This window comes from Aythya ferina (assembly GCF_964211825.1).
Source record: "Aythya ferina genome assembly, chromosome: 2".
Classification (NCBI taxonomy): Eukaryota; Metazoa; Chordata; class Aves; order Anseriformes; family Anatidae; genus Aythya; species Aythya ferina.
This window is the reverse complement of record NC_140297.1, coordinates 42,278,077-42,290,177: the sequence shown is the minus strand read 5'-3', so window position 1 is coordinate 42,290,177 and position 12,101 is coordinate 42,278,077.

Here is a 12,101-nt window from a genome sequence, read left to right as displayed (position 1 = left end):
TTAGAAACCCTAGTATTAGGGTAGCTCCAAGACTTGTACTGGAGACAAAGGACTGTATGTGGCCCTCTTCCGTATTTCCATACAGAGGCGTTAGACAAGTATAAGCAGAAAATACATTATTTATAGATATATGTAAGAATTATTGGTTTTACTTCATGTTTACCTCAAGTATTTCTCACTGTGCTCACTGAAAATGAGATAAGTTTAACCTGATCGTAGTAAATATGGTAAATGTTTATTCACAACTGAAAATTACCTCTGTGGCTAAGGCTCAGCTCGGCATACCGGAAATTATTAGAAGGTATTTTACTGCAGTCCAAGATGTTTACACGGGCTAATTTTATAACATACCTGCAGTGATGGAAGAAGCCAAAGAATTATCACTGTTAGCTATTTTTAATGCAACGTAGTCAACAGATAATTGTGTTTGCCTTAATGTTAACTAATGCCCCTCCTACTGTGTTTTAAAAGGAAGTGGATCAGCAGGAAACATTTAATTTACAGCAGCTTCTTGCTGTTTATGTGAACATCAGCTATCAGAACACTAACCAGTCATTTTATGTATGATTTATTTTGTCTTCCCTAGTGACAAAAGTTTCTCTTTCAGAATAACACATCAAGCAACAGGGTGAAATATAAAACATATGTATATGAAATGACAAAAATTCACTATTTTGCATTTAATGCAGCCTACGCTCAGGCTGTTTCAGAATATTAAGACTATTTGTGAAGCTGTGTCCCTCAAAGTTGTAGCTAAGGGAACATAGCTGTATATAACAATCAACAATTCAATCTCATAAATACTATTAATCTCTAATTAATACTAATAATCACTTTCAATGTCATTAGTGAGAGTCCTGAATCTGTAAATCTGAAAAGCAAAAGGGCAAGGTTTTTTGGATTCTGCGTTTGTTTCTTTTAGGATGTTTTGTCTTGGATTCTTTTGCAGGACATGATTTCATTTGCTTTGATTTATTTTACTCCATGTATTCATAAGTATCACCTGAGGACGTGCTTACACAAAATTCTAGACAATATTTTCAAGGACTTTTCAAACGGGACCACAGCTAGCCAGTTTGGGATGCTAGACAAGAAAACAGATCAATAAAACAAATAGCTGCCATTCACCCTCTAGTATTTCAGCAGTGCTACACTACAGGTTTATTTCACTTTCTGACATTTTCTTACACTTTTACATACTGTAATGCACAGACACTTCTCAGGCTCACCTAAAAAGGTTTTCGACCTCAAAAACATATGCTGTAAAACTGGTTGTGAAGTCTAACAGTCTTAAGTGATTTCTAGTGTATTTGGGGATGGAGTTTGGAGCAGCTGCTTTAATATCCTGTCTCTTGCCTACTTACCGGGAAAGCACAGGCAGATCTAGCAAAAGCAAAACTGGACAAAGAAAATGATACAAGAGATAAAAAGCTTTGCAGAAACAGCTGGAACTCCACCTAGAAATCGCTATGACAAAGCGACTTTTGAACATTTCTTGTTAAAATGGAGGGGGGACGACACAACATACAAGGACGATACAAGGGACGAGTCTTACTGATACTGAATTTAATTCTATGGTTACTGTTTATTTAGAAAGTGTTTTTATAATTAATAGTATAGATGAGGTTCAGGTTTCCTAAGTTTCACTTCCTTGACCTTCTACCCGTGGAACACACAGAACTACACCTCTGGACCAGAGCAAAGCAAAGCAAGTCCTTCAGCTTCTCTTGCCTCAGCCCTGCCCTTCCTTACACATTTGCATCTTTTCCAAATGCTCTTTGATTTATATGAAGATGGGCTTGGCTGGGAACTGTAGCATGGCCATTTCAACCTCGATTTTTTCAAAAGATTTAGGGTAAAAATATGTAATTTCATAGCTCTTGCCTAGTGGGATCTTATCACTCCATATGTTTTTAAAAAACTTATCTATGATGATGCACAAAATCATCTGTGGCATACGAACACCACAGAACCTAACCCTCTACTATGGAAATTTCCAATGACCAAATTTAGTTTTTCTGTATTAGAAATAAATTATGTCAAGTTGTTTCAACTGGTTTTAAGCTGAAGCTATTCCTACTGAGTTATTTCAACCAAGCAACCAAACAGAGATAAAATAAATGTCATAATCTTTCATTACACAAAGTTTATTAAAGAGACAAGGTAGGTCAGAAAACTAGAAAGCCATCCCTTGCTTTTGTTATTTATATTATTTTTAAATGACTAGAAGTAAAACGTGATATGGCAATAACAGATGTCTCGGATTTATTTTTTTTTTCTTCCAATATTTATACATACTTGTTATAGTAACAGTAGTGCCATTACAGTTGATCATCTGAAGGTATTTTAAAAATCAATTTCAGTAAGAAATTCTTTTCTTAGGCCAGATGATATGAGGTGTATATCAGACTTGTCTACTAAAGTATTGCTATATCAGAAAAAACTTTTTCTCCTTCTATGGAAATTATTAAATATTTCACAAGTATTGTATGCTAGTTTTGTATCAGTACTTTCTGATAACTAGACCCTCATAAATAAATAAAACAAAGTCTTTTATGTATCTTACCCACAACCATTTCAAGAGAGCATCTTGGCACACTTTTCCTTGAAAAAGATCATTTCAGCTCATGAAATGTCATGAAATACTCATAAGACTCACAATTCAAGAAAGCTGGAATATGATCTCCAGCCTTATCATCTCAGAAAAGAGTCAGTGTCTGGACATCAGCTGTGAAAAAGACAGTTTCTCTTTTCATCATTAGCAGTAATCATAGCACCTCATTTATTCTGCTGCAATTTATTAGCAGGGCAAGAATTCCAGAATTCCACATTCTGAAAAACAGCTTTTCTTTCTGTGAGAAATGAGGCAAAACTCTGTCGCCTAACCATCTCGCAAACTAATTATATAGATCTTTATAGAACTAACGTATGTAGATCTTTAAATACTTAATTTCACTGATAAATGAGACATTGCAAGATATAAATAGTGTATGTTACCCAAAAATAAGAATTTGGATGAAAAATGAAAGCCTGATCAAAATCACAATGAAAATCTAACTCATCAGAAAAGGCAGTAAGTTATTTAGCCAGGTGAGCAGATGTGAATCTGGGAAAAGGAATTCTTATTTAACCGTGTTTCTAACTTGTGAATAACATTTTTTTTTTTTCAATTTCCACTATAGAAATCTTCAACATTTTTACCTACTACCTTGCCCATGTCTCCTCCAAAATTTCTTGTTTCAGGGATCTTGCAACCACAGAGCACTTCTTCCTTGCACGTGTTGTGGATTGACTACTAAGAAATAGTGATTATATCCCAGCACAGGGTTCCTAGTTGTCGTTGCTCATTCTTCACTAAAATACACTAAAAGCACACTTGTGCCCACATAAACCATGGATACAGCTGACTAGCTATTCCCACAAGATACTATTCCTTCTGCAATCCTTTATGCTGAAGAATACAGAAATAGCTTAGTAAGTTATTCGCTGTTAGTCACAGTGTTGGAGAATTAGCAATGGAAAATCATTAATTTACACAGTTTATTAGATTACATAAACAGATTTTTAAAAGCACACTCCGAAACTTTCTCTTTTGTCCAAGTCCACATCTATTTTTATGAGCTTGTTCTCCCTAAACCAGTAAAATTAAATTTTGGTATTTAAGTGACAATTAACTGTAATGCTTTATTTCTTTCCATTGTATGTTAACAAATTTGGCTGCAAAATGAACTCCAATTCACATTTAAATTTATCATTATGCATGTTTTTTCCAATTAAAAAGTAATGAGATGCTATATCAAGCATGTATGTGTAACAAGTCAAGATCTGAATATTTTACTAGTATAGTTACCACCTCAATGCATTGGCTGAGACATAGTGGGCTTTTTTATTTGTTTTTATTTTTGTCTATAAATATAGAAAAAAGGGATGGCAGAGAAAAATCACATAAATGCATGTTTGACCTAGTGATTGCACTATTATTACCAAAGGAAACAAAACCTACTTAAGAAAATAAAATACTCTTCATGCCTTGTTTTCCTTAGAATTGTTTGTAAAAGTCTAATGATAATATAAGGAAAGTAAACCACAGTCATTTGCTTAGTACTGGTGATGTGGTCTTACCTCTGACACTACCACTGACCTGCTCTGAAATATTGTACAATATGTTTCACTTGTCTGAGCCCCACGTGCCTTCTGATGAGCTGTAGGCTCTATTTGTACACTTGAAATATTTGGGAAGGGCAACCTGTCATGAGTACACCTTTTCAGTGTATTTCTACAGCGTTTCATGGAGTAGGCTTTTTGATGCGCTTAATACAATAATAATTTACTGTTATTTATCAAGATTTTCTAAATTAGTACACACTAAGGAAACACAGGTAAATTTAATGTGATATTTCCAATAAATGGTAGATCCGTTATCATTAAAAACTGCTAATGGTTCACAGCCAGTTCAGAAGCACACAATGAAACAAAGAGCTTTATTTTCAAGTGCAGCATGTGCTAACACTTAGTCTAAAGCTACTAAAGCAATTTGCCAAGCTGTGCACTGATGGCAAGTTAAGGAGTTCATGCCCACACCAAATCCTGACCCACTCTGCACAGCTAACATTGTTTTTTTTTTCTTGGGTCATAATGCAAGACCTGTGAATACTTCTGTGTAAACCCATTGTCTCTGACTTCTATCTGTATTTGCATAAATATTGTATGCGGTCTCAGGAACTCTGTTTTAAGAAAAATTTGAATTGCTTCCCATTCCTGACTTTCTTATACGCAAGGCAGTGATGTTCATTTTCCTTCCACAAGCCTCTCTCTCACCTATGCCAATCTCATGAATTTCAGATCCTACCCACCTTGTCAAAAATGTCTTTGGGCACTTGTAGTCACTCACAAGAGAAAATCAGTGATCACCCATAGCCGTTCTCCAAATGCCTAGAAGGAAAAGTCCTAAAGTTCCTACTTAGAATTGGGATCAAATAAAAATGCACTGCTGTTCTCTAGATCTCTTTTTCACAAATCTTTAATCATATCAATATTGCCAGTTATAATAATTATTATTACTATCCTTCCTTGTAACACTAACAATTATATAGTTAGGAAAATGTTTTTTATGCCTCTTTATGATTTATCTGATGCTCAGTACTCTCAGTCCTACAGTATTTTTTCTATTAGGTTCTATCGTGAGTACAACTTACCTGCAAACTTCTTACTGCTAATAGTTCATACAATTAACTCAGTGTTTTTGTTCACTTACAGTTTGAAGAAATACCAATTGGAATGTTTTGAATGTGTAAACTTAACTTATTTTTAAGGTAATTCTAGTTTTATGTCATTTTTATGCTCTTTTCACAGTACATTTGAGCTTTCAGTAGATTTGAGCAAACAAGGACCTGAACACTAGCATGTGAAGTCCCATGCTTCTTTTCAATAACTCTTCACTCGTCTCACATCTCTTAAGTCCCTGAACCTCAAGGCAGAGTTGAGGGGAGCAAAGTCTGTCCCCCTGTAAGTAAAGGTTGTTTTCGAGACCACCTGAGCAACCTGAATGTACATAAGTCTATGGGGCCCAATGCCATGCATCCCAGGGTCCTGAGGGAACTGGCTGGTGGAGTTGCCAAGCCTCTCTCCATCCTATCTGTAAAGACCTGGCAGTCAGGTGACGTCCCCACTGACTGGGGACATGCATCAAAAGACGTGTGGCCAGCAGGTCGAGGGAGGTGATTGTCCCCCTCCACCCACCCTCATGAGACCCCACCTGGAGCACTGCATCCAGGTCTGGGCCCCCAGCACAAGAAAAACATGGGGCTGTTGGAGCGAGTCCAGAGCTGGGCCACAAAAATGGCTCAGAGCACCTCTCCTGCAAAGAAAGGCTGAAAGAGCTGGGGATATTCAGCCTCGGAGAAGAGAAGGCTGTGACCTCACTGCAGCCTTTCAGTACTTACAGGGGACTCTATAAGAAAGACAGAAAGAGACTTTTTACAAGGGCATGCAGTTAAATGACAAGGGGTAATGATGGCTTTAAACTAAAAAAGGGTAGATTTAGATGAGATATTTGGAAGAAATTCTTTACTGTGGGGGCAGTGAGGCCCTGGCACAGGTTGCCCAGAGAAGCTGTGGCTGCCCCATCCCTGGAGGTGTTCAAGGCCAGGCTGGATGGGGCTTTGGGCAACCTGGTGTGGTGGGAGGTGTCCCTGCCTATGGCAGGGGGTTGGAATGAGGTCATCTTTAAGGTCCCTTCCAACCTAAACTGTTCTGAGACTTACAAAATAATGCCATAAGAACAAGTATTTTTAACTAAGAGCAGCAGAAACTGCTACAGTAAATTCCATTTTGGGTTGAGGGTTGCTCTTAATATATATTTAACAAGAAAGATTATCCAAGTATGATATCAATATGCCATTTATTTTTAAAATATCCCTACTGAGAATGTATTTAAGATCAATCAATAGAGTGCCTTACTCTTAGCTGCTGTAGGTCTTCCCCAAACTTTTTCCTATAGGGCAAAAAGCTGCACTGAGAATTGGCTGAAGCCATACACTAATATTCAGCAACTGCTTAACATTTCAGAACCAAATAAATATTATTCCTCCATCCTCTAGTGGATCATTGTAAAAACCACCAGTTTGGCATGATTTAACACTACACACAAAAACTGCTGTGAATGGAATAGCAGAAATGTTACAACTTAAAAAAAAAAAAAAAGATATAATGTAAATTACACAGAAGTGCTGTCTTGCCCATCTCCAGCAATTAAATCAATTTCTTACAGTGCAACCCAAAACACAGAGCTTCCTAAGTTTCCTGTTTAAAGACTAAAAGAATTAAGGAGTCATCCTGGTTACCTCTTCTAATTTACAAATGCAGATGACCTGTGTGCTTTCTGCTAAAAAATTCACCCTTAAAGAATGAAATTACGTAATGGTATATACTATTACATTTACTCACACCACATTTCTCAAATGAGCGTTTCCTGAACCCTATTTACATTCAAATAAATGATCACAAGTACGCTGAGCCAAAAATATTCCAGGAAAATAAGTCACAGAGTTCCATATAAAGATGAAATACCATACTGCCCACTTATTCTTTCATTACATAGAAGCCAAAGGTAGGCTTGTAAAGGTAGATTTCCAGTAAGATCCTGTAACACTTAAGTACATCAGGAAACATTTCTTGCATCAGGTGTCAAGCAAAAACCATATTGTGTGTTTTTTTTCTTTAATTGAACACCAATGAATATCGTATTTGTGTTGTCTTCATGTAGTTCTATAAGAAGCAGTTGATTTCCTGTCTTTATGTCCTCAAGATTTTTGATCAGATGCATGACATTGCAACTCTTTCAACTAAATGACCTCCCTTTTCTGCTAGTGGCGTTGTCATTTAGTTCTCTCAGACAGCACTAATTAAACAATTTTGGTATTAGATGTATACAAGATGACAACCTATTAGTCCGTCTGTCAAAGACTTAGCAAAGAAAGCTCACCCATTTCTATTTCTCTTGTCTAGGTTAAGAATATTCTGAAAAGGTCAGCTAATTCATTCCTCTTACTTTTACTTTTCGTACAGTATCAAGGGATGATACCACAATAATCAGTGTTTCTGGGCTTTTAAAGTGAAACTGTTCCCAACATCAAAAACCTGTATTTATTTCTCCATTCAAGCTTCTTTGTTCTCAAGTGATAATAACTTTTACATTGTTCAAATAGTACACAAACAACCGATACAACATTGCAGGGAAAACAGAGGAAGAATGTAATACAGACACAAGCAGTATATCTCAAATTTAACGAAACATTATTGTGTTTCACTTGACGGGACAAAAGCTTTCCCCTCTAAATACCAAATTCTGGTCAAATTGCAATCATCAAGTTAGCTGCTCCATTGGTGCAAAAGTCTGTGCATATGATGTACTTGTTCAGATGCATTTCATGCTAGAAGTAAGTTTTGTAGTAATTATCAGAATATCAACCAATAGATTTATACGGATACAATATGTAAGCTTCACAAAATACGAAACAAAACAAACAAACAAATAAAAACATTCTGGTCCTGGGCTTTAAATTATTATCTTATTAATTCAAGGAAAACTAAATATTTATTTTCTCAATGATGAAAATCATAAAATAAAATCCTAACTAAAGCTTTATTTCTCCAGAAGACAAAACGATACAAAAACAGGAGCAAAAGAAGCATCAGGTGCTATGTGCATCCTCTCCTGCAAGGCAGGATAAACTATATTTATGTCATTAACGAAAGATGTTTGCCTTTTTTTTGCTTTTAATTCCAGAGACTACGACAAGTTTTTTTTCCCACTGTTTTACTATTTCAGAGGGCGGGAGGAGGGGTTGTTGTTAGTTTTGTTTATATCTCTGGTATTTTTCTCACTACTTTGAGCTCATTATTTCTTTTCCTAACTACCACGATAACAGGAAAAAAAAAAAAAAAAGAAAGAAAAAAAAAGCTTTTCCTCCCCTACTTGCCTTTTATATAGTTCATGACTGCTGTCCTCAGTAAGTCTGAAGACAGGACATTCAGGCTTCTCTACACTAAACACCAGTTTTTCAGTATTTCTTCACAGCTCACGGTTTCTATTCTCCATGTAACTCCCAGTACTTTCTTCTGGATTCTGTCCACATGGACCATATGTTTCTTACAATGCTCCAAATCAGATAACTAAATCCCACTGTAGTGTTAACAGCGTAAGGAAAATGAAGGATTATTTTATGTGCTTTTGTCAGCTGTAATCCTGTTTACTTGCCCCTTTCTCCAACCCCATACCTGTAGGATTATCCCAGCCTAAAGCATTATACCTCTTTTGTGCTGCATAATATCCCTGTTTTTCATTCATTAAGCACATTTTCACTTGTGTGGGGCTCTTTATTTATTAATTCATATTGCTGATGCAGATACTGAACAAAACCAGACGGAGAACAGGCCTCTGCAGAATTTCATTCATACATTTCCATGCGAGCAAAGTACTTCTACTTCTACAAGAAGTATTACTTCTTGTGCTACCATGTTATAGTCTATAAAGTTACACATTTTCCTGTGAGGACTGAAACACCACAGATTGGTTTAATATAAATATATGGATAAGAGATAGTGTTCTGCCCTTGGTTTCCTAGTACATCAGGTATCTTCCCCAAGTTCTCAACAGCCCCACAAGTTCAAGTCTCCAGGACTGACTGGGTATGCTATGTCTAGCAGAATCTGAAATGTGCAGTAACTGTCCTGTGTCACTGTCACCACAATACCTGTGCAGGCTACCAACCTACATACCCTTGACCTACCAGTAATGTATTATGCATAAAACATTTAACTTACCAGCTCAGCCTGCTGGAAACCATTAAAAGATTTCTCTTGAGACTTCTACTTTTCCTCTTCCTGTTTTTCTATGCTATGTTTTACTAAACAAGCAAAAACACCACACATACACTGAATTCTTATTGCTGCCCAGTATCTATCCTTTGTTAAGCCTCAGTTGGACCCTACAAGCTCAAGTTATTTTTTAATACTTATCTTCAGCAAATTCACCTAAATTCCATATAATCCAACTTCCCTGCACTGACTGTAGCTTTCACACCATGTAATGCCAATATACTTTAGGCCAGTAAAAAAAAGATATATTTTGTTAGTTAAAGTTTTTGAAGCTTACTCATATTTATTTTCATATTCCTTCTATATTCAATACAAATTATCTCCTTAATTATTCATTAATTAATGCTAGTGACATAGGGATTTTTTGATTTTTTGATTTTATGTTGGATTTTTTAGACTTTCTAAATACGTTTTATGAAAATAGATCCCCATAACAGAGTCACTTCAAGCACTGGCCTTCCTGCTCTCTACACTTTATGTTGATTTTATCAGCCATACCATTGTTATTCTCGATCTCTGCCCATATTTCTCAGGGAATTTTCATAAGTATCTATATAACTTGGCTCAAAACCAACCAACCAACCAACCAACCAAACCCACAGCCAAACAACACTTTCCTGTATAGTCTACAACTGGATTCCCACATATAACAGAAGGAAAACATTTTGCCTTTTCAAGTTGCCACTGATGTATTTACAAGTGTTATTTTATTTTATATTTCTCACAGCACAAAGAAAGCAATGCTGATTAGAAAACAGAATGACTAGAAATTAATTTTTGATTAAATTATAATTTGTACTGCATGATAATACAGCATATTCAATAGTTTCTGACTATAAAATGCCATCTTTTGCAGATTATGAGTGCAAGCAGATTTCTGTAAGTTCCTTTCTCACTAAGTAAAGAAAAATCAAAATACACACATTGTACATGGCAAAATTAAAAGAGAGTAATGATCCTTTCTTCTTCCTCTTCTTCCTCTTTTCCTTTTCCTTTTTCCCTTTTCTTTTTTCCTTTTCTTTTTCGTTTTCCTTTTCCATTTATCTTTTCCTTTCCCTTTTTCATTTTTCATTTTCCATTTTTCTTTTCCTTTTCCTTTTTCCTCTTCCTCTTTCTCTTTCTCTTCCTCTTTATTTATTTTCCATCTTCCTTTTCCTTTTATCTTTTCTTTTTCCTTTTTCTTTTCCATTTTCCTTGTCCCTTTTCCTTTTTCATTTTTCCTTTCCTTTTCCTTTTTCCTTTTCCCTTTAATTTTCTGTTTCATTTTTCCTTTTCTTTTCCATTTCCTTTTTCCTTTTCCTTTTTCATTTATCTTTTCGTTTTTCATTTTTTTTCCTTGTTCCTTTTCCTTTTCCTTTTTCCTTTCCCTTTTTCATTTTTCTTTTCCTTTTCCTTTTTCCTTTTCCTGTTTCCTTTTCCCTTTTCTTTTTCTTTTCCTTTTCCTTTTTCCTTGTTCCCTTTTCTCTTTCTCTTTCTCTTTTTGGAGGGACTTGTTTTTATTTCAGAATCTTAAAAGAAGTAGGAAAGGCCGATAGGAACTGTAACTAAATTAGCGTGACCACATTTCTTACCTAGGTTTAAGAATCTCCCGCTATTACAGAGACATTTCGTTTTTATTTAAAGAATGCGGGTAATGACAACTTAAATCGTGTGTTCCAAAGGTTAGTTACCCTCACTCTTAAAAAATATGTGGCTTATACATTAGTCTCCATTTGTCTATTTCAGTTTCAAGCTTCTGGATTTCATTATATTCTTTACTGTTTTAAAGCCATCAACTACTAGAAATCTCGTTTTCATGCACCTTATTTGTGGACTGTGATCAAATTACTTCTGAATCTTCCCTCACATCTATTGAGCAGAGTGAGCTTTCTCAGCCTCTCATTATAACTCACAATACAAGAACCCCACAATCATTCTCACAGCAATTTCTGACCAATTTTTCAATATTTTTTCTTTTTAGAAATATAACAACTATAACTGAAAATAATATTTCAGGAATAGTCTAAAGTTCTGCCATTAGCTTATACTGCCCTACTTCCCCACTGCTATATCATTTCTATGTCAGCAAACAGTAAAGAAAAAAAAAAAAAGTGATCTATGCACCTATACACATTGCTCCAATCCTCAAGTACAAAGATCTAAAATTGTAAAGGAAATAACCATTAAGTATATAGAGGCAAATGGGAAATGAGATAAAATGACGTGACTACCAAAGTAATCACGCTACAATGAGTGGTTGTCTTTGATAACAGAGCAAATTTTATGGTCAAGGAAAATACAGGAGAGGATTTATCCAGACTTCTGTAATACACTACAGGGAAATTTTTAGATAAAACAGAGATTAAAGCTACAATTGTACGAAGGAAGGAAGTGGCTATGAAGGAGATGTCAAGTTCTGTGTGCTGGACCTCAGTGCTAGAGTGAGGTTGGTGGCAGAGTTCCTCAAACACCGTCTTCGGGACCAATCTTCCTAAATATTTTTGGAACTCCTTGGCATACGAAGCAGGAGTGGTGCCGATGCCTCCTAACCATGTGTCAATACAGAGAGCTGAACTATGATAAAGGAAAAACTGGGTGACTTGGGGACTGGAGTAATAGAAGTGTCATGACATTTAATAATACAAAGTATGAGGTTGGGACACCGGCTCAGCACTCAAGGCTTCTTAGCAGTGTATACCAAATTGGATTTTGATGCCCTCAAGGAGAGGATAAAATTACTTATT